Source organism: Dipodomys merriami, unplaced genomic scaffold (genome assembly GCF_024711535.1).
Source record: "Dipodomys merriami isolate MVZ:Mamm:240054 unplaced genomic scaffold, mDipMer1.0.p SCAF_21, whole genome shotgun sequence".
NCBI classification, from domain to species: Eukaryota; Metazoa; Chordata; class Mammalia; order Rodentia; family Heteromyidae; genus Dipodomys; species Dipodomys merriami.
In genome coordinates, this window is record NW_027203493.1 from 29,923,748 (window position 1) to 29,947,389 (window position 23,642).

Below are 23,642 nucleotides of genomic sequence, written 5' to 3' on the forward strand. Positions count from 1 at the left end.
TCTGAGGATCGCGGTTCAAAGCCAGCCCGGGCAGGAGAGACCGTGAGATTCCTATCTCCAATAAACCACCAGAAAACCGGAAGTGGCGCTGTAGCTCAAGTGGTAGAGTGCTCGCCTTGAGCTGAAGAGCTGAGGGACAGCGCTCAGGCCCAGAGTTCAAGCCCTACGACCGACAAAAACAAAACAAAACAAACAACAACAAAAAAAAACCAAAAATGACCACACTACTTTTAAAAAGGAACATGGGACTGGGAAGGTGGCTCAGTGGTAGAGTGCTTGTCTTGCATGCATGAGGCCCTGGGTTTGATTCCTCAGTATCACATAAGCAGAAAAAGCTGGAAGTGGTAGAGTGCTAGCCTTGATCTGAAGAGCTGAGGGACAGTGCACAGGCCCAGAGTTCAGGCCACACGACTGACAAAATAAATAAATAAATAAATAGGAACAAAAATTAGTACTAGGACTTCTTAAAAACATCTGTGTATCAGAAGACATTGTTAAGAGAATACATATTTGCAAAAAATATATCTGACAGAAGACTTGAATTAAGCGTATGTGTATAATAATTGCTTCAACTCAATAAAAGTGGACAAACAACTTTCTACTAGAACAGAATCAATATGGACAGTCATCACACAAAAGATTATACACAAATGACCAGTGAATATGTGAGAAAGTACTCAGTGTCACTTGTCATCTGGAGATTTCAAACTAAATCCATAATTATATACTGCTATAATTCTCTACAATAGCTAATATTAAAAGTACAACAAACCCAGATCAATCTGATAATCCAAAATGTTGGTGAGGACATGGAGCAATAGAAATTCTTTTTTTTTTTTTAATGTAATTTTATTTTATTTGTGAACATACTGTACAGAGGGGTTACAATTACATGGGCAGAATAATGCGTACATTTCTTACCAAGCATTGCACCCTCCTCCTTTGGTTTACCCTTCACATCCCTTCCCAGCCTCCCCCCTCCCCCCCAATCCCAATCCTTCTCCTTCCTCCCCCCCCCCCCCCCCGCACCGATGTTGTAAAGCTCGTTTTGGACATGACAACTTGTACTTCTCATTGTTGCAACAGGTCCACCTGTATCCTTAAACAACTGGTTTTTCCCCATCTCCTCCACAAGTTATACTGACATCAAATATAGTGAAAGCAGGGGTTATACTGTGGGGGAGGGACATACAAAGCAACAAAGAGATAATCTTATAAATGCGTTAGAAACACATGCATGAAAGAAAAAAACATTAAAATACGTATCTAAGGGTTCATTTTCCTGACCTCACATTATCTGACCTTTTCCGCTTGACTCATACATATACTAGATATTGCAAATAAGGGAAACCATGGGACCTATGTTTCTTTGGGCCTGGCTTACTTCACTTAATATAATTTTTTCCAAGTTTTTCCATTTCCTAACAAATGGGGCAATGTCATTCTTTCTGATGGAGGCATAGAATTCCATTGTGTATATATACCACATTTTCTTGATCCATTCATCTGCTGAGGGACATCTGGGTTGGGTCCATATCTTAGCTATGGTAAATAATGCTGCAATAAACATTGTTGTGCTGGTAGCTTTAGTGTGGTCTTGTTTGTAAACATTTGGGTAAATGCCCAAAAGTGGGATTGCTGGGTCATAGGGGAGATCTATGTGAAGTCTTTTGAGGAACTTCCATACTGCTTTCCAAAGTGGTTGAACAAGTTTACATTCCCACCAACAATGAAGTAAGGTTCCTTTCTGTCCACATCCCCTCCAGCATCTGTTGTTGTTAGAGTTCTTGATTTTTACCATTCTAACTGGGGTGAGGTGATATCTCAATGTTGTTTTGATTTGCATTTATTTTATGGCTAGGGATGTTGAACATTTCTTCATGTGTCTATTGGCTATCCTTCTTTCTTCTTCAGAGAAGTTTCTCTTTAAGTCTTTTGCCCACTTATTTATTGGGCAGTTGTTTCTTTGAGGATTTGTTGTTGGGGGTTTAATTTTTTGAGTTCCAAGTATATTTTAGATATGAGACCCTTGTCCGTTGTATGGCTAGTAAAGATCTTCTCCCAATCGGTGGTCTTTCTATTGATCTTGCCAGCTATGTCATTTGCCCTGCAGAAGCTCTGCAATCTTATGCAATCCCATTTGTCCAACCTTTCTTTGATTTGTTGTGCTTCCGGGTCTCTATTCAGAAAATTTCGACCTGAGCCAAGGAGACCTAGGGTTTCTCCTATTCCATCCTGTAATGTTTTCAGAGTGTCTGCTTTGAGTTCAAGGTCTTTGATCCATTTGGAGTTGATTCTGGTGCAGGGTGATATATAAGGATCTAGCTTTAGTTTTCTACATGTAGTTAACCAATTTTGCCAGCACCATTTACTGAAGAGGCTGTCTTTCTTCCATTCTATTGTTTTAGCTTCCTTATCGAAGATTAGATGGCTATAGGTCTATAGGTTCATTTCTGGGTTTTCAATTCTATTCCATTGGTCCTGAGGTCTGTTCTTATGCCAATACCAAGCTGTTTTGATTACTATGGCTTTATAGTAGAGTTTGAAATTTGGTATTGATATTCCTCCAGCAGTGTTCTTTCCGTTGAGGAGCGTTTTTGCTATTCGGGGTCTTTTATTGTTCCATATGAATTTTTGGATTGCCTCTTCTATTTCCTTGAAGAATGAGGTTGGAATTTTGATAGGTATTGCGTTGAATTTGTAGATAGCCTTGGGAAGTATTGCCATTTTCACGATGTTAATCTTTCTAATCCAGGAGCATGGGAGGTTTTGCCATTTTTTTAGTTCTGTGTTGATTTCCTTTTTCAAGATTTTAAAGTTTTCATCATAGAGGTCCTTCACTTCTTTAGTTAAGTTAATTCCTAGGTATTTTATTTTTTGTGGGGCTATTACAAATGGAGTTGCTTTCCTAATTTCAGCCACACTTTTCTCATTGTTGGCATACAGAAAAGCCATTGATTTTTGGGGGTTAATTTTATAACCTGCGACTTTGCCAAAGTTTTGAATCAGCTTGAGTAATTTGGGAGTGGAGTCTATGGGATTCTTTAAATACAAGATCATGTCATCTGCAAAGAGGGAGAGTTTTATTTCTTCTTTCCCTATTTGGATCCCCTTTATGTTTACATCTTGTCTTATTGCTGTAGCTAGGCATTCTAATACTAGATTGAAGAGAAGTGGAGAGAGTGGACATCCTTGTCTTGTTCCTGAGTTAAGAGGAAATGGCTTTAGTTTTTCACCATTGAGTATAATGCTGGCTGTAGGTTTGTCATATACAGCCTTTATTGTATTGAGGAATGTTCCATGGATTCCTAATTTTTCCAAAACCTTCATCATGAAGGGGTGTTGGATCTTGTTGAATGCTTTTTCTGCATCTATTGAGATAACCATGTGGTTCTTATTCTTGCTTCTGTTGATGTGATGAATAATATTAATTGATTTGTGTATATTGAACCAGCTTTGCATCCCTGAAATGAATCCTGTTTGATCGTGGTGTATGATTTTTTGGATGAATTGTTGAAGTCGATTGGCCAAAATTTTGTTGAGAAGTTTTGCATCAATATTCATCAAAGAAATGGGTCTATAGTTCTCTTTCTTTGCTGAGTCCCTGCCTGGTTTTGGGATGAGGGTTATGATGGCTTCATAGAATGTGTTCGGTAGTGAGCTTTCTCTTTCAATTTCATTGAAGAGTTGGAGGAGTATTGGTGTGAGCTCTGCTTTGAAGGCCTTGTAAAATTCCGCTGTAAAACCATCTGGTCCTGGACTTTTCTTAGCTGGGAGGTCTCTTATTGCTGTTTCTATTTCAGTGCTTGATATGGGCCTTTAAGATAGTTTAACTCATCTTGGTTTAGTTTTGGCATGTCAATATTTGCTAGGTAAAGGTCCATTTCTGTCAAGTTCTCAAACTTATTAGCATAAAGTTTTGAGAAGTATTCCCTTATAATGTTCTGAATCTTGGTTGTTTCCATGGTGATGTTTCCATTCTCATCTCTGAGTTTAATAATTTGGGTGTGTTCTCTTCTTTTTCTGATAAGATTTGCTAAGGGTCTGTCAATTTTGTTAATTTTTTCGAAGAACCAACTCTTTGTTTTGTTGATTTTTTCTATAGTTTTTTTGGATTCTAATTCATTTAATTCTGATTTAATTTTGATTATTTCTTTCCGTCTACTGGATTGGGGTTTATCTTGCTGCTCTTTTTCAAGGAGGTTTAGATGTGTCATTAAATTGTTAGTTTCAGATCTCTCCAATTTGTTGATGTAGGAGCTCAGAGCTATAAACTTGCCTCTGAGTACTGCCTTTGCTGTGTCCCAGAGGAGCTGGTAATTTGTGTGTTCATTTTTGTTGAATAGCATGAACATTTTAATTTCCTTTCTAATCTCTTCCATGACCCACTCATGATTCAGCAGTGTGTTGTTCAGCCTCCATGTGATGCTTTGGTGGCTTTTGGTGTTGAGTTCTAATTTTATTCCCTTGTGGTCAGAGAGAATGCAAGGTATAACTTCAATGTTTCTGAATTTAGACAAGTTTGCTTTGTGGCCTAAAATGTGGTCTATTTTAGAAAACGTTCCATGTGCTGCTGAGAAAAACGTGTATTCTGATGCTGCTGGGTGAAATGTTCGGTAGATGTCTGTTAAGTCTAGTTGATCTATGCAGCTGTTTAGATCTGCAGTTTCTCTGTTGAGTTTTTGCCGAGTTGATCTATCTAGTGGGGAGAGTGGTGTGTTAAAATCCCCAACAATTAATGTCTTTGGATCTATATGGGATTTGAGGGAAAGTAGTGTTTCTTTGATAAATTTGGGTGCTCCATTGTTTGGCGAATAGATATTTAGAATTGTAATATCCTCCTGAAGGAGAGATCCTTTAATTAGTATGTAGCGACCTTCTTTATCTCTTCTCACGAATTTTAATTTGAAGTCTATTTTATCTGATATTAGGATTGCAACTCCCGCCTGTTTATGGGGGCCGTTTGCTTGGTAGATTTTGTTCCAGCCTTTAACACTGAAAATGTGTTTTTTTTTCACGGGCAAGATGTGACTCCTGCAGGCAGCAGATAGAAGGGTCTTGTTTTTTAATCCAACTAGACAGTCTATGTCACTTAATTGGAGAGTTCAGTCTGTTAACGTTAAGAGATAGGACTGAGAGGTATTTGGGAGTTCCTGCCATGTTATCCACCTTCTTGGGGGCTGCAAAAACTGGGTTCTTCCTATGGTTCTTGGATTCTCAGTTTGGGTGCAGTTTGTTGGCCTTTATTGTGGTCTTGTTGGTTTTCTATGTGTAGGACATCTTTAAGAATCTTTTGTAGGGCTGGTTTGGTGGAGATGTATTGTTTCAATTTTTCTTAGCTGTGGAAGGTTTTTATTTGGCCTTCATTTATGAAGGAGAGTTTAGCTGGGTACAGTATTCTTGGTTGATAGTTGTTTGTTTTTAGGGCATGGCATACATCATTCCAGGCTCTTCTTGCTTTGATTGTCTCTGCTGAGAAATCTGAGGTTATTCTAATTGGTTTCCCTTTATAGGTGATTACCCTTTTCTCCTTGACAGCTTTAAGGATCTTTTCCTTGGTCTGAGTTGATCCTGTGTGGATTATAATGTGACGGTGGGATGTCCTATTCTGATCTGGTCTATTTGGGGTTCTAAAAGCTTCTTGTATCTGAATAGGCCTATCTTTTTGTATGTTTGGGAAGTTCTTTGCTAGGATCCTGTTAAACAAATTTCCTAGACAATTAACTTCTGTTTCTAGGTGCTCCTCTACACCCATTATCCTTAGATTAGGCCTTCTGATGGTGTCTTCCAGGTGTTGGATAGATCTATCATATTTCTTGGACTTGTCTTGGATGGTTGTATGTTCTTTCTCTATAATATCTAGGCTGTCTTCAATCCCTGAGATTTGATCTTCTGCATGGGCAATAGAAATTCTTATACCTTGCTAATAAGGATATAAAATGATATGACCACTTTAGTAATTGCATTGAGAACTTTCTATAAAATTAATCATAAGCTTAACTAAAATCCAGCATCACTTTTCTTAGATTTTTTTTCTAAAGAAAAATAGAAATGTATGTTCACAAAACACTTATATAATAATAGTTATAGCAGCTTTACTTATAATATCCTAAATTGAAAACAGTTCAAATGTTCAGTAATAAAACCTGAATAAATAAATTGGCTTGTATATGTAGAATGTAATTCTACTCAATAATAAAAATGTCTTTTATCAAAATGCTTGGCAACATGGTTGAACTTAAAAATATGTTGTTGATTAAATAAAGCTAGATGTGAATTTATATGAATTTATATGAAGGGTAAGAATTTATGTGATGAACAAGAATAAGTGAAACTAACCATAATAGTGGTTCCCTCAAGAGGGGGAGAAATTGACAGATTATTTTTTGAGATGATGGACATCTTGTATATCTTGAGAGGAGAGTGGCTTTATATAGATAAATGGGTTGTCAAAGTAATGAAACACATTAGGAATTACAACAGACCAATATAGGTACAGAGATTCTATATAGGCAAAGATGATATTATAGGTTATTGGCAGAAGGACAATATTACTAAGCATAGCACACTACCACTAAGCCACATTCCTAGCCATGAAGGACAGTATTATTTACAAAAGGTAAAGGAACAATTGATTGCATAAGTGAAAAATGTCTGAAAATTAAATCCTTATTTTTTCTTACACTAAAAATAATCCAGATGAATTAATGATCCTAATGCAATAGTTTGAAACTTTTGGAAAAAATATAACTAGCCTATCTTAATAACATCAGATAAAAATATTTCTTAAGGCAGAAAACTATTGGTAAATTTTATTATATAAAAATTAAAACTTAAAAATTAAAACATACACATTTGAAAGACTTTAGAGTGATGTGTCAAATCACAAAACGGTACTACAGCTTTGCATCCTATACAACTACAAAGAATTTGGTATTGAAAATAAATAATAAATTCTTGCAATTAATTATGAACAAAGAAAGATGATTTAAAAAAAAAAGACCAAGTGTATCAATTTAAAGAGAAAACTCAACTTGCTGATAAACATACAAAAAAGATGTTCAGCCTCACTCTTAAGGAAGATATAATATGTTCAATCAATAAATGAAAAAATAATAGCCGGGCACTGGTGGCTCACACCTATAATCCTAGCTACTCAGGAGGCTGAGATCTGAGGATCATGGTTCAAAGCCAGCCTGGGCAGGAAAGTCCATTAGACTCTTTTTTTTTTGGGGGGGGGTCCGGTCGTGGGGCCCGAACTCTGCTCCTGCGCACTGTCCCTCAGCTCTTCAGCTCAAGGCTAGCACTCTACCACTTGAGCCACAGCGCCACTTCCGGCTTTTTTCTTTTTGCTTATGTGGTGCTGAGGAATCGAACCCAGGGCCTCATGCATGCAAGGCAAGCGCTCTACCACTGAGCCACCTTCCCAGCCCCATGAGAGTCTTATCTCCAATTAACCACCAGAAAACCAGAAGTGCCATTGTGGCTCAAATGGTAGAGCGCTTGCCTTGAGCTGAAGAGCTGAGGAACAGTGTCCAGGCCCAGAGTTCAAGTCCCACAACCAGAAAAAATTAAAATAATAAAAAACAAAGTGAGTTACAACTAAATTATCATATTTTGATAAGAATATGGAAAAATAAGGAAGCTGAAGAATATATAAAAAGAACAAGAATTTATCTCCTTTGATAGTATAATCTTCTTCAAAGTGTCTTGTTTTATAGAGCTAATAACAGTCCTCCTAAAATATGGTGGTTTTGGTGGTTTAAACAAGATAGTGTTTGTCCCTCATGTATCAGTTTAGAAGTAAGCATTTTAAAGCAAATTATGTTCTATCATCTTTCCAAATGGCTGAATTCCAGTCTGTGGATTACACCCAGGAAAATAAAAAAGAGCTAGAAGAATAATAGGTGTTTTTTTCATTATAAGGACAGGGAATAGTAATCATATGACTAATTTATGGCCTATGATAGATGAATGCCTATGTGTAGCTGTAAGGGAGTCTGGAAATTATAGACTTTACCTTGATGCTCGATTTATTACAGTTGTCATTATTTTAAAATAAAATTATTGTTTGGGGATGAAAAGCAAGAGAATTTAAGAAATTATTCGGAAATCGCTTTTCATCTGGAAGAAAAGTCTAGGTTTGTATACCATATAGAATAAAAAATTATAAAATTGGGCATGATGACTTCATGGTAGAACATGTTGTTAGCATGTATGAGGCCCTTGGTTCAGTCCCAGCACCAAAACAAAAGAAAACATTAAAAATACAAAATAAATTCTATATGGATTAAAAATTTAAATACATAATGAATAAATATTAGAAAAAATAGAAGAAATGTTATAAACAATGGAAGGAGATTTTCTTAAGCAAGACTGGAATGATAGATACTTTAGGTAAAAAACCCAATTTTAACAAAATGACCAACAGAGAAGACCAACATAATTTGGCAAATATTTGCAACACATGTAATGTGACTATTTCCAAGGCAGAAAAAAGTAATGCTAGTTTTGATCTCTAAGATTAAGAAAAAGTTTCCCACAAAGCCTGCCAGCTATGCCTGGAATTATATCATATTTTCCCTATTCCTAAACTAATTACAAACAACATGAATGCATTTGATTGAACTCAGACCTATGTGCCACACCTCCAGCTCATTTGTGTGCTTGTTATTTTCAAGGGACTCTACTCCTACTTGGGTTTCCCTGTGTTGCTGGGGATAAACACAAGCTCCATCACCCTAGCTACTGGTTAAGACAGATACAGTATTAAATCTTTTATGCCTTGGCTGGCCTATATCCTATCTTGATTTCTACCTTCCAAGTAGTTAGGATTATAGGCTTGAGCCACTGTGTCCAGCTATGCTCATTTTTCTAATATCTAAACAAAGAAATATCCCAGAATTCAACTACTGGACCTCATTTCTCTCATTTGCACTTCATAAGATTTCTGTGCCCAACTAGAGTCATATCATGTTAATATCTTAATGGGCTATTTTAAATTTAACATATCATAAACAAGTTCCTAATATTTTCTCCAAAATGTATTCCTCTTGTATTCCTATACATTTGTTTAACTGGACACTTTTTTTGTTTTGGTGCTGGCCCTGGGGCTTGAATTCAGGGCCTGGGCACTGTCCCTGAGCTTTTGTGCTCAAGGATAGAGCTCTACTTCAGGAGCCACAGTTCTTCTTCCAGTCTTTCTGCTGGTTAATTGGAGATAAGAGTATCATAGACTTTCTGCCTGGGCTGATTTTGAAGCATGATCCTCAGATCTTGGCCTCCTGTGTAGCTAGAATTACAAAGAGCCACCAGAGCCCAGCTTGATTTCTTCTTCTTATTTTTTGATCGTGGGGCTTGGTGCTGTCCCTCAGCTCTTCAGCACAAGGCGAGCACTCTACCACTTGAGCCACAGTGGCACTTCTGGTTTTCTAATGGTTAATTGGAGATAAGAGTCTCACAGACTTTCCTGCTCAAGCTGGCTTTGAACCGTGATCCTCAGATCTCAGCCTCCTGAGTAGCTAGGATTACAGGCATGAGCCACTGGTGCCTGGCTCTTCTTTATTTTTATTTCATTTGGCACAGACAGTCCTACTAGCTTTTCTTCAAAATTTATCCCAAATCTAACCACTTCTCATCACTTCATAATATCTATGTACTTCTAAGCCATCATCTCTCTTATATGGGGTTACTGCAATAGCTTTCTGGCAGGTCTCTTTTCTAGAATTAAGCTACTATTACCACTAATTGAATACTTATTTTAGGTCTACTAGCTCCCTTCCTCCCTCCCTTCTTCCCTGTCTCCTTTTCTTCCTCCCTTCTTCTCTCCCTCCCTCTCTGCTCTCAGTATGGGGATTTAACCTAGTGTCTTGGGCCCACTAGTTAAGCATTCTACCACTTAGTCACATCCCTAGCCCAGAACTGGCAACTATTAAGTATCTATAGTTTGGATCTCAAATGTCCCTTAAAAGGCCTATGTAGTAAAATGCTTATTGCTCAGCATGACATTATTGGTAGGAGTGGAAATTTTAAGAAATGGTGCACAGTAGGAGGTGTCTAGATCGCTGGGTGTGTGTCCTCAAAGAAGATTGTGGAACCCTGGCCCTTTCTCTTTTTGTCTTCTTCTACCTGAGGCTTATTGTTTCATTTAGCCATTCATGAATTGCCTCATCATGGGCTCAAAACCAAGAACTGAAACTCATAGATATAGGAGCCAAAACAATTTTCTGTTTATAATTTGATTGTCTTAATATTTGTTATAGTGATTAAAAACTTGATTAATACAAAAGCTTGACAAGTCCAAAATTTGTATGGATGAGCTGTAGGCTGGAAACAAAAGAGAACAGATGAGGTAGTTTCAGAATGATTATTCAGAAGTCTCAATCTCAGTAGAATCTGAAGGTTATCTGTTGGAGAAAGCTATCATTTTGTTCATGTTGTTAAGTAACTGGATGGGACCTTCCCGTTTAATGGAGAGCCGTCTGCTTTATGAGATTTAAACATTAATTTCATCAAGAGCATCTTCACAAAAACATTAAGAATGTTTGACCAACACTCAGGACACCCAGACAGGTTGACAAATAAAATTAACTATCACAATTTCCAAAATAATTGGTAGAGTATCTGATAATTTTGACCATTTGGAAAATAATACTGTTACATAAAAATGTGGGAAAAATGAATGGATCATAGTAAATTCTATAAGTAAATTCTATAAGCAAGGAAAAGCAAAAAATTATAAAAGCAATGTTATGCTTAGAGTATACAGTTTGGCTTTTGTATGAACAAAACATTTTGTGCAGTAATGGAAACATTAACTTGATTTAGACAAAAGTTGTTATATTATTTTACTTAGAAGATGGGGGATGACATGAAATAATTAAATACAAATCTACCAAAACAAAAAGATAATAGGTAATGACAAAAAAATCAGTATATGTGGTCAAGAAACAGCTTGACCATGATTGCCTTTTGGTCATTTGAATGAGAGTAGGGAAGAGTATGACTGAGGTTCAGTGTCACAAAGTTCTTAGTAAGATAATATTTTTTATGTCTTGCAAGTGTTTTAGAAAAAATACTAACTAAAAAAAGCAAAATCTTTACAAGATGACCTATTAATGCCCTTTTCATTAGTTTTCATAAGGGAAAATATCTGTTTCTAAGATCTAAAAGAAATCAGTTTTTAGACCAAAAAATAGGTCAAATAGTTTCAGATTAACACACACACACACACAAATCTCAAGACTCCTGTCTCTCTGACTGAATTTCATGGAAATCTTTGTGTATAGGCATTCATAAGATGCCTGCCACATGCAGATGCTTTTATTTTCTCAACAGTAAATGAAGAATCAGTAGTTACGAAGTAGAATGACGTAAAATGAAAAGTTATTAATAGATGTGGTTCAGGGCACCACAAATGGAAAACTGAAAAAAATTCTGCAGTTGAAAGATTTTTACAAATTATTTTAAAAGCTTCTTTATTAAGCTATATGCTAGTGTCCTGTTTAGCATAGTGTCTACATATATATATAAATATATATATAGGCAGTGAGTATAAAACCATAATAATATTAAGATAATAAGACTTTAGTTCATATTTATGTATAACCTGGTGCTCTCAGGAAAGTTTAGATATTATTCCCACTACTTTGAAGTTATATTTGCCTCTCATGATATTTACATGACCATTCCTTTCAATGGAACTGCTGCATCTTTCAATACATGTATTGGAATGACTTGTGGTCATTGCAAACCCTACACTCACGAATCCAGATACTGTAATTCTTTTTCTTACTGTGTTTGTCTTAACATCCATACATGATATTTGGATGTAGCTTGAATGAATTGTTCCTGTTCCTTTCAAGTTTTTTAGTTTACCAACCAACTTTATGCGGTACACTGGGACTTCTTGTATAATTGTAGTGCAGTCATTATTAACTGTTTAATTAATAACTTAGCTTGTGAAAGTTATAGATGAGTCTCTGTGTAAATAGTTACATTCAGATATGTTTCACAAGTTGAAAATGCCATTAATCAAAAATGCATTTGAATCCAGGCACCAATGACTCACATTTGTAATCCTAGCTACTCAGGAGGTTGAGATCTGAAGATCACAATTCAAAGACAGCCTGAGCAGAAAAGTCTATGAGACTCTTATTTCCAATTAACCACTAACAAACTAGATGTAGAGCTATAGTGCAAGTGGTAGAGCTATAGCTTTTAGTGAAAAAAGCTAAGGGATAGTATGTAGGCCCTGAGTTCAAGTCCTACTATGGACACACATACAAAAAGCATTTGAAGCCTGTAAGGTGACTCAAACCTATAATCTTAGCAACTTGGGAGAAAGAGATTGGGGGATTGCTTTATTTTACCTCATCCAATGGCTGAGCATGGTGGTGCATGTATGTCACCCCAGACAGAGAAGCACAATGGCTGGGTGCAGTGTTGTGTATATGTTACCCCCTCAACAAAGTGAAGCATAAAATAGGATCATAGTTCAGGCCAGCCTAGGCATAAGGTTAGATCCTATCTTGGAAATAACCCACACAAAGGGATGATGAAGTGGCTCAAGTAGTAGTGGTAGAGCCACTACCAAATAGCAAATCTTGCTTGTTTACCCTTGTGATCATGTGGCTGACTGGGTGCTGCAGATCACTGTTTCTGCTCTGCATCTCCAAAGAGAATCTTACTGTATATTGGTAGCCCAGAAAAAAAAAAAAAAGAAAGAAAATTCAAGGTAGTGTTTCTATTGATGGTAATATTGTAAAGTTCGACAATTTTAAGTAAAAACAAAAACAAAAAAACAAAAACCACGAATTGTCAACTACCTATAATTACAGACAGACTAATAGCAAGTTTGCTAAGTACAAGACAGTTCTTATAGTTGCTTTCCAGTATTGCTTATCATGGTAGAAAGAAAATTGAGATTTGTTATGTTCTTCTAAACATAGGCACAAAACTGAAAAGCAGCAGGAGAAAGTTCATATTTTAGATGCTTAGATTTGTCAACTGATAAAAGACAAATACTATTTCTGATAACTGTGTGAAAGACGTATATGCACCAGTGGGACATATATTAAAAATAAGAATAAATCCACAAAATTGAGATAGTTGCTAAAATTGGAAGTTGCTAAAATAAAATTATTGCAAAAAGGTTGAAATTACAAAAAGAGAACAGGTTCTATATATATTCTCCTACCCTTATTTCAGGGTAGGTGGTTTGGTACTTTACTTTTCTATTCCTGTATTTAGGAAAAGATCACAAATTGCCGAAACTCTGGGTCAAAAGACTGAGAAGTAAAAGTAAAACAATTATATCATTACCTACTTCATGGATACATATATAGTTTTATTGCTATTAAATGTAATTACTTGATTTTGATGAAAACCTTGAGTATATCTTATACTTAAAGAGTTTTCCAGTGCTGATGATTATAGTGTGTTTCACTTGCTGCCACTCTGGAAGTTCTTGCAATTTTCTTCATCATCATGTCCAAATAGATAATGTATCCTCATAAGAAATTACCAGTGATAAAATTAAATTTCTTATTGACTTTGCAAAATTATGCCTTAAGCATTAATGAATAAAATGATATTCTAAAAATCTATTTTAAAAGGTGATGGAAACAAAAACTTTGGAATACTGTTCATGAAATACTACATTAGCATTAATTTTGGAAAGAGAATTAGTTTCACAAATTTCTTCCTGTTATATATTAACCAAGCTGTAATGTAGATGGATTGAAGAATATTGGTAATTTCAACAGTTTTTAGCTAACAAAATAATACCAGTGACCAAAATATTGCTTGTTCTAAAGTTTCCTTGTTTCTTATGTTTAAATATTATGTGATATAAACTAAAATGCTCATGTAAATGATAAACTTATATTTGATAAATGCTTTTAATTTCATGAAGTCAAATATACTTATATTAATACTTTAATAACATTTGAGAAATAATTAAAACTTCAATGTGAAATACATTCAATTTCAATAAAATACCAATGCTCACAATAATAAATGGTGGCTAATAAATATTTAATAATTTTAAGGAAAGTACTTATCTTCTATTGTATATTTTCATATTCAACAAAAATCTTTAAAATAAATTTTTTAAGCTGGCCTCTGATGGCTCATGCCTATAGTCCTAGCTTTTCAGGAGGCTGAGACCTGAGGGTCATGGTTTGAAGCCAATCCTGGTGATTCTCATCTTCAGTTAACCACCAGAAAACTGAAAGTGGAGCTGTGATTTAAAGTTGTAGAGTTACCCTTGAATAGAAAAGCTCAAGGACAGGGCTAAGGCCTGAGTTCAAACCCCATGACTGACCAAAGAACAAAAACAAAACCCACACTTTTAAAAAATACATTTAAAAAATGTTCTAAGCTGGGTGCCAGTGGCTCATGCTACTCAGGAGGCAGGATCGCGGTTCAAAGCCAGCCCAGGCAGGAAAGTCTGTGAGACTCTTATCTCCAATAAACCATTCAGAAAACTGGAAGTGGCACTGTGGCTCAAGTAGTAGGGCACTTGCCTTGAGCTGAAGAGCTCAGGGACACCAGGCTCAGAGTTCAAGCCTCATAACTGACAAAAAACAAAACAAAACAAAAAATGTTCTAGTTAGTATTTTTGTTCGGTTTTTATTAATCTAGGTACTATTATATATTTTGCCTTTGGCTTATTTATTCTCCTCTCTTTGTTCCAAGAATATCTTTTTCATATATTTTCCCATTTAAGGTATCAGAAGTAAATTTAGGAACTAACTCATCTGTTCATCTGGACAACAGGAATACCACATTTATTATTATTATTATTATTATTATTATTATTATTATTATTATTTTGGTCCGGTCGTGGGGCCTGAACTCTGGGCCTGGGCATTGTCCCTCAGCTCTTCAGCTCAAGGCTAGCACCCTACCACTTGAGCCACAGCGCCACTTCCGGCTTTTTTCTTTTTGCTTATGTGGTGCTGAGGAATCGAACCCAGGACCTCATGCATGCAAGGCAAGCGCTCTACCACTGAGCCACCTTCCCAGCCCACATTTTTATTATTATTGGGCATTGAGATGTATTTATTCTTTACTGAATAAAAAATAAAAGACATTATGGACAACCACTGAAATTAGTTTATTTTGTACTGGTGGTGGATACCATGTACACAGTTACTAAACTGTAGGGAGAAGATAAATGCTTCACGAAGAAGGTTCATTATTATTACTATTATTATTATTATTATTTGACCTGTTCTGGGCCTTGAACTCAGGTCCTGGGTGCTGTCCTAGAGCTTTTGTGCTCAAAGTATCATTCTTAACACTTGAGCCACAGCTCCACTTCTGACTTTTTAGTGACTAATTGGCGATAAAAGTCTAGAGGACTTTCCCATTCAGACTGGCTTTGAATTATGATCCACAGATCTCAGCCTTCTGAGTAGCTAGGATTACAGGCCAGAACCATCAGCACTCAGCTGGTAGAGCTTTTAAAAGATAAAGGAGCACCAGAGGGTTCATTATTAAGATTTTTTTTTGAGTAAATAAAAATACCTCAATGAGTATTTTAAAAATAAAACATTTAAAAAGCTATCTTAACATGATACCTGGTTGAACAAATAATAATACAAAAAGTCATCAAACATTAAACATGAATGGTTATGGAAGTTTTTCTGTAATTATTACATATACTGTTAAAAATATTTATTTGAAATTTTACAGTACAATTTTAGGTAGTACTATAATTGTCTTGCAAGGTGACAAGCTTTTATGTTTTGATCATATTTTCTTACAATGGTAAAAAATAGTTAATGTTGTCTTCAATTTTGTAGACAGCTAATACCTGGCTTACTAAGACTAACACTTTTACACCAGTAAGTAAAACTTGGTAAAATGGATGTCTATTATACATAGATCTTAGGCTGTAGTTATAGTGTTAAAAAGTCCTTGTCATTATGAATGTGCATTATGAGCATATTGTACATAGTCCTGTTATGCAAATATGTACCATTCAGAGAAGTGAAATAATTCTGTGTTACTATTATCTTTGTAAATTACCTCTTAAGAGTTTTTGAGGACTTTATGATGGCAGTTTTCTATAGTTACAGCCATATAGTATGTGCAGCACAAAGTGTTTTCTTTCACTATTAACAATAACTGAGTCAATGAAAATGCCTTTTAAACACACTCCCGGCAAGCATTTATCTGGCTCTTCCTTTTAACTATCCACAAATCATATTTTTTATCTCTTAAAACAGCAAATAAAACAGCTTTGTAAATATCTGTGTTTCATTGTTAATTGTGAAGAAAACTGGGGATTTAAATGGTTTTTGGAATTTTCCAAATTTTATAAAGAAGAATAAATTTTATATGTTTATTCTTCTTTAAAGTGCTTTTTAAAAATACACAAATACTATCCATTTAAAAATTACTCTTAGGTTTATCTGAGATAGGATTATCTCTATATTTTTATAGATAGTTTGAATACATTACCTTATATTAATTAACTGAAATTATTCATAACACAGATTATGTTATAATAAAATACACACGATAAATCCAAACCTAAGTATAATGTGCCTTTTCAAATAATGTTTAGAATTTTCTTGGACATATTCTATATTGAAATATGCAATAATAGAAAACTTAAAGACAAGATAGTTGTTAGAAAGAGGACAGATTAATTTAGAGCATCAAATCTCCTACCATAATTATACTTTAGGAAATACATTTTATTTTCATAGGCTTTTTCTGTTTCAATAATTGAGCCATTAATGTCAACGAAGTATCTCTGGCAGTGATATATTAAGAAGGCTTTTGCAATAATACAGTGTGACTTCCTTCTAAATGAAAGGATCTGTTGCAATAATTACTTTAAAAACATTAAAATTCTGGTCTAGTTGTTCTGAATTTATAATGCAAAAGCAAATGTACCTATCTCTTGAGAACAGAAAGAGCATCCTTAATTTAATTATTAAGCAATATATAATAACCAGTAATTTTCTTACCTAAAAATAGGCCTTATCAACAAGAGTAAGAAATACTTGAGAAGTATTGTTAATAAATTGAGAAGATTGCTAATAAAACTTTGTTTCAGAATGTACTCATTTAAAAACATTTTATAACCTTTATTACTACCTCATTGTGTAATTAGAATATATTGTTATTTTTCTTTGGAAAAGATTTGTACTTTATTGGTTTCTAAACTGGTAAAATTTGGGATCTGACTATTCATTATTTATATTTGCTTTTCAGCTCTTGCTTTTCAAACTTGAAGTCATGTAGAATGAGGCCTTATCCCTGCATATGAAATTAATTGAAATGACATATTGTTGCGTTTCTATGACAACCATATCATTGATGCTGATGTTCTTAAAAATTTATAAACTATAATCTGAAATATGCTAATTCTAGTGAACATAGCTAACATTTACTTGCTATACTCAGTACTAAACTTCATCAACTTTGAAAGTAGACTGATAACATATTCTGTACAATTAGAAGAGATTTTTATATTGAACCCAAGTTGAAATCTTTTCTTCAGAAGGCTACTATTCTAGAACTTAACTTTAAGTGAATAAATGAACCTTTCCACTTATGAGTTTCTTTAACACACAGATGAACCTAGGATAATCATTGTTGCAGATTGTCAATTTTATCGTCTTCCTCCTGTTCCCATTTGTAAGATAATATACTCAAATCCAATTAAAAGATCTTAATGAAAAATTTAAAATTCAATAAAATCCAATGAGTTATGTAAATAATAGTGAACATTGGTAATACTGACTTGTTTTTTAACCTTCATTTGTTTGTTTGATTTTAGAAAGTTAATCTATCTATGTGTACAATTATGATACACATTAAAGACGTAAAACTGAGTTATAGAATAATTTTGCATAGTAATTATATTAAACACTTTGATTTCAGATTTTTCTTTAGAACTGATTTAAAAGTAAAATTTGTATTTGGAATTGGTTTATAACTACAGATTCTCTTCTGAAGGCTTTTTAGAGATATCATTTAATAAGTCAGAAAAAATACTTTTAGAAAATGTATATACTTTCTTGGTTAATGAAAACAAATGAAGGTAATTTAAATAATTTCTGCCAGATAGAAGTAACATTGTGTAGAATTATCAAATATCCAGCATAATGCTTTTGCTGATATCTTTAATAAAAATAATTTTAAGTATATGTGCCATAGCATTTAATATTTATTGAATCATAAAGATACAAAAGATAAATTACATACTTTTAATTATTTACCTTGCACATATTAGGCATTCAGTGACATTTAAATGTAAATAAAAGTCTTGAATATAATCATGATATTTAAAAACACAGATAAGAGAAATCCTATATTTAGAAACTTTAAAAAAGAGCAATATGAAGCTCGAGAAGAAATATTTTTAAGTACCAAAATTTAAAATTCAGTTTTAAAACCAGAATACCAGCACATAAAAATACATAAAACATAAAAATGTTGAGATAAATTATCAAAGTTTTAAAGACTAGTAAATCTTTATTATTTGCTATGTATCAGTGAGCAGTTTTATAGCATTCTTTTGTGTTCCTTGCTTGTCTCTTACTAGGTATTGCAATGGGTCTAATACTGATTTGTCAAATGGTTCTTCTGTGGCTGAAATGGATAATGAATGGATGATACGTATTTTAGTGAAAGCCAGACCTCAGATTTGAGATGAAGTAAGTGTTTCTTTAGAATGTTAGAGGTACATCTGCAGGATTGTGACTGCTTTAGTAACATTACTTGATGATGGAAAGATAACACAATATCTTTTAAATGAATAAATGAATAAAGTTTATTTTTGTGGTTGAATGATAAGCCTAGAATCCTTATCAGGTGTGTGTGTGTGTGTGTGTGTGTGTGTGTGTGTGTGTGTGTGTTGTGTGTGTGTGTGTATGTGTGTGTTTATGTGTGTGTGATTCATGTTCTTCTGTGTAATTATCTAGATAATCACTTTTACTTCTAAAAAGATTCCAAAATTCAATGTAAGAGAAACATATGGAAGACTTCTAGCAATTTTGCTTTTCGTCTGGATGTTTTAGTGACATTAGTTTTGGCAGCCTTAAGGAACCAAACAGCATTATCTTAATAAATACTGTTTTCTTTTTCAAATAGCATTTCAAAACTATTAGGACCAGTGTTAAAAAAAAATAAAGTTGACTTTCTTGGGGGACTATTGGTAGAGGTTTATACTATGTTCCTACTTTATTTAAAGTGGTTTTACATAATTGAATTTTGCCATTATTTATGAAATATATCTACTGAATAGTGACAATATCTATGTTATCACTAAATATTTTTGACACTAAATATTTTTGCTTAAAAACATGGAATTGACCCCTGACTGCACATATTATGTGTGCTCAATTTTATAGTCTTGGACTGTTTAAATGATGTTTCTATGTAGATTTAGCTTCTGCCAGTTAGGCTTCATTGTATATTCCTTCCATATAAAATAAAATGAACTGCCAGGATTATGTATGGCAAAACCAAGTCTCCTTTGAGTTAAAGCTCTAGGGACAATGTACATGAGCTTGGCCTACCTCACTGTGACTAAGAAATGAAATGATGTGAGGACTATTACATACTTAAGGTTTTCATAGTGGATTAGAATAGCATTACTTGGCACAGGTGTTTGTTTAATTGGGATTCCCTAGGAAAAATTCAGTACTGTATTCACTAACAGGCAGCTTTCCACAGGAGAGGAGGAATGATCCAATGTTAATTTATGAGGCTGTAGACGAAACAGGAGAATGGGGTCTGGTTTGGGGGCCTGTTGCTTCTCTTCTTTGAAAGACATTTCCTGTTGACCATTAGCATGGGATTGCTGTGCCCTATTTTTAAAATTCATTTCATTATTTATTTATTGCAGACCAAAATACTGAAAGACCTCAGATAGAATCAGCCAGGAGTGATTTATACTTTCATATACAAATACAAAATGGTTTGCAACTGCCCTAATTTTTGAAATAAACACAATTATTCTTTTGTAAAACATTTAAACAATATCTATACACCAAGTAGTAGGGAAAATGAGACACCCTAGGGGCAAAATGCACTAAGGAGGCCCTTTGGTGAGGCCTTGTAGATGTCTCCAAGCCTTGAAGGCAGAGTCCAGGAATAACAACCACAATACATTATGCCAAGATATCGCTGGGGAGTTCTTAATTAAACCAGCTATCCTTATGGCACGGGACAAATCACAGGAAGAAGAACAGTGAATGAAAAGTGGCTTCAATAGAGGTAGGGATTGGAAAATGGGAAGCAGGTGATATAATTAATAACCCGTTATTATTTTACCGACTCCATCCTCAGACATTCAGAGAGACCGATTTCCTGACAAATGGGCGACCACAAAACTGAGATGTGCCCAAACCTAGCACGTCCCTCTCCTGCAGGCAGTTCTTTTCTCCACATTCTGTCTGCTTCCTTGAGTCCCTTTGTCCAACTCCGGTCGCTCATGAATGCAGAGAACAGGCGAGAGGTGAACAGGAGTTCGAGTCAGCACTGAGCAGAGGTCACTGTAGAAAGGTGATCGGCCAGGAAAGGAGCGGACCCTGCGTCTCTTAGAAGCCGACGGTATCCTTGGCCATTGCCTTTGGGAATTAGTAACCGAAGTTTCCGGACCGCAGCCAGCCAGCCCTGGCCCAAGGAGCTACAGGAATCTTTGACCTGAGCTTTGTACTCTGCTGGGAGAATGCGCCCTTGCTTCCTCCATTTCAGACTATTTGTTTCAGTTAGCTTGCAGTTTCAGTCCTCATTCTTCTTAGCCTAGGTCTCGGACGCAAGCAGTGTCTCGCGGGGCTCCTCTGCCCTCGGCCGTCCTCCTTTTGCTCTCCTTTCTAGTAGTCCTAGGAAGTCGCCTAGGCTGCTGGGGCGAGCGCCAGGCTGGTGGCTCTCCACGGCCCCGAGCCGCGCGCAGTCTTCTGCTCGACCTCAAGGTGGCGACTTAGGCACGTAAACAAAGCTCCGCCAAGCCGACTGTTGGCATCTAGGGGTTCATCCACGTATCCTACTTTCCCCGCTGCTCTCCAGAGGGCTGAAATGACTGTCAGAGGGGCCTCAGTTGAGATGGGACGTTCGGCCGGTGTGTGTGTGTGTGAGAGTGTGTGTGTGTGTGTGTGTGTGTGTGTGTGTGTGTGTGTGTGTCCGCGCGCGGATGCCGAGGTGCCGGATAGTCGGAAAGGGATGGAACCCTTGACCAAACGAATCCCTTTGCGAAGCCGCGAACCTCCTTTGCAACCCTTGAGCATGCCAGCGGACTGACCCGCCAGGCTGGGGTACCGGCACCGCTGTGTAGCTCCAGATACCTGGATCAGTGAGCAACTGGCAGAAGGACCGCGGGCCGGGTGGCTGCCGCCAGGAGAAGATTTGCTAATCTCGTTCCAGTGACACCCACGATTTATGAGTGGAGAGAACTGGAAAATAAAGCTTTCGTCGTGTTTACGTTCTTATCCCGGTGCATGCTACTGACCCGAGTGGTAGAGGTAGTTAGGAGTGGGGAAGAGAGACACAGTGAAAGAATAAACGTACGACAGCCGTGCAGTCAGTCTTACCTCCGGGACGAAAGGACTCGGTTCCCAGACCTGAGATTTTCATGGCCAGTCTGCGTCCCAGCTGTCTCTCCCGTAGGCGCTTTCCTGCCTAACACCGCCTTCTGACTAACTTGCTGGCCCCCTCCTTTCATCTATCCCCCACCCCCCCGCTTTTCTTTCCAGACATTCCCTAAACTCAACCCAGGGCATAGCCAGAAGTCGGTTCAGTACAGAGCTTCTATTCAATCGGGGAGGGGGGCGGGCTGGGGGAATCCCGTGTACAGTTTTCTCCTAGGCAGATGGAAGAAGTACATGGTTACAGGACTTTGGAGGGGTGCATAGGAATGGCATGGGGTGTTGGTGGCAGAGAAGGGCGATTTGTCTTAGTTCTTCTTGCTGCAGGTAAGGGTCTCAGATTCCAACTGCCCTCCTGCAGAGCTGCAGTGACGGACGTGAGTGGAGGGCGCTCCTCATTTGATCATGAGGGTGGGGGGATGGAGGGAGGGGGGGCGAGAAATGGACCCTGAAAGGCTCCGCGGACACATACTGTCTAGGTTGATGTCTTGCCGGCTCTATGCTGCTGCCTCTGGGAGCTTTTGAGCAAGGTAGTACCCGCCAGGCTTTTCTCCATTTCTCTCCCCACTCCTTTCTGCCATGTGTTTAAAGAGAAGTGAATACACTGCGAAAATAAGTTTAAAAAAATCTTTCTCTGACTTTCCATTTAAGATGTCAAAAGGATTAAATAAATGAAAGTTTATTTGACGAGGGAGTTTACTCGGAGACTCAGCGACATCTCTGGTCTTTGGCCTTATTCTAATTCCATGGTGGTAATTACCCTTCGTTTCTTTAAGTGCAATAGATTTATTGCCTTAGAGACTATGCACAGTTTGATTGAATTATTCATTTTTTTCTTTGGTGTAGACTGCATCTGGGGACTCTGATGTGACGTGTAGATTTTTTTTTTCAGGAACAAAGGGAATGTGGAAATGAAAGAGAGAGGGAGAGAGAGGCTGGCAGATGTAATGAGACGCGGTGAAGGTGTACGCAGACTGGCACTCCTCCCTTCTGCTCTCACTGCAGCCCTGGCTAACGCGCAGGCTAACACAAACAGCTTTTCTCCCGAAGCCTGCCCTCTGTCACTGTAAGTACATCAGCCTTCTCTTATCAGCATGCAGATTCCAGCCACGCACTCCCCCAGCTTCGGTTTTGCACCTTAGACAGCAGACACACATTTGAAAATTAACTTTCCTAAGCTAGGAAAGGCATGTCTGCAAAACTTATCTTTTATTTATCTTTCTTTTTCTTTGAAAAAAAAAAGTTCATGCATTTTTACCACTTTTCCCCAACCTCCTTTGTGGCATTGCTCTGCTGCTACTGTCACTGTGGCTGTGGTCTTCCCACAGGAAGACACACAGATTCAAATGAAATTTAGCCTTATTCTCCATCCACTTAAAGTTGAGGGGCAATGCCCGCTCTTTTTGCAAAATGATGTCTTAAAGAATGCAAAGTATTATTCACAGTTTGCCTTTTACTTTTGTTGCTGAAACAGGAGTTCCGACCTCTTTGAGGTACCGTCCCAAGGGCATAGTAACTTGGGAGTTTAGGTTATCTGGCTACTCCAAACTTAAATGAACTGCTGGAGTGTTGGGATGTTTGTTATCCTGATTTAAGAAAACCAATTGCGAAAACTTTTCTCCTTGCTGTGAAGTTTTCAACTTCTTCTTCTTCTCTCTCTCTTTTTACACCCTTTCACCCAGTCTCCGTTTTAGCAAAAGTTTTCCTCTGTGTTTTGGGGTGAATGACATTTATGCTTGTACTATTTACACACTAGCTATGAATCCTTTCCTGCAGGAAGTTAGCAACTTTAGGATTAAGTCACGTAGATCTGAATTATCTGCCCGCCGGGCTTGTGTATGTATGTAGACTTTTAAAGCGGGAATTCGAGGTTTTAACGGCCGTTATGATTTTTGCGTCGGTGTTTTAAATGTTAGCTTCTGGAGTAAAAATTAAACGCGTTGCCCTTCCCAAGTTCAGGGGGGACCTCTTTCCAGGAACTGTGCGTGTCTTGTCTTGGCGAGTTCCCGCCTCTTCTCTGGAGGTGCG

The 23,642-nt window shown here is 36.7% G+C and overlaps 1 protein-coding gene across 6 annotated transcripts in view; it reads left to right on the forward strand.

The window, feature by feature from the left end:
• Positions 1-23,642, forward strand: part of Sox6 (SRY-box transcription factor 6) — a 605,718-nt gene that overhangs the window by 29,360 nt on the left and 552,716 nt on the right. For all 6 annotated transcript variants that reach the window (XM_070032825.1, XM_070032840.1, XM_070032826.1 and 3 more), the window contains 2 exons: positions 18,572-18,683; positions 22,507-22,680. The gene's annotated coding sequence lies outside the window, so the exon portion shown is untranslated. The remainder of the gene's footprint in view (positions 1-18,571; positions 18,684-22,506; positions 22,681-23,642) is intronic.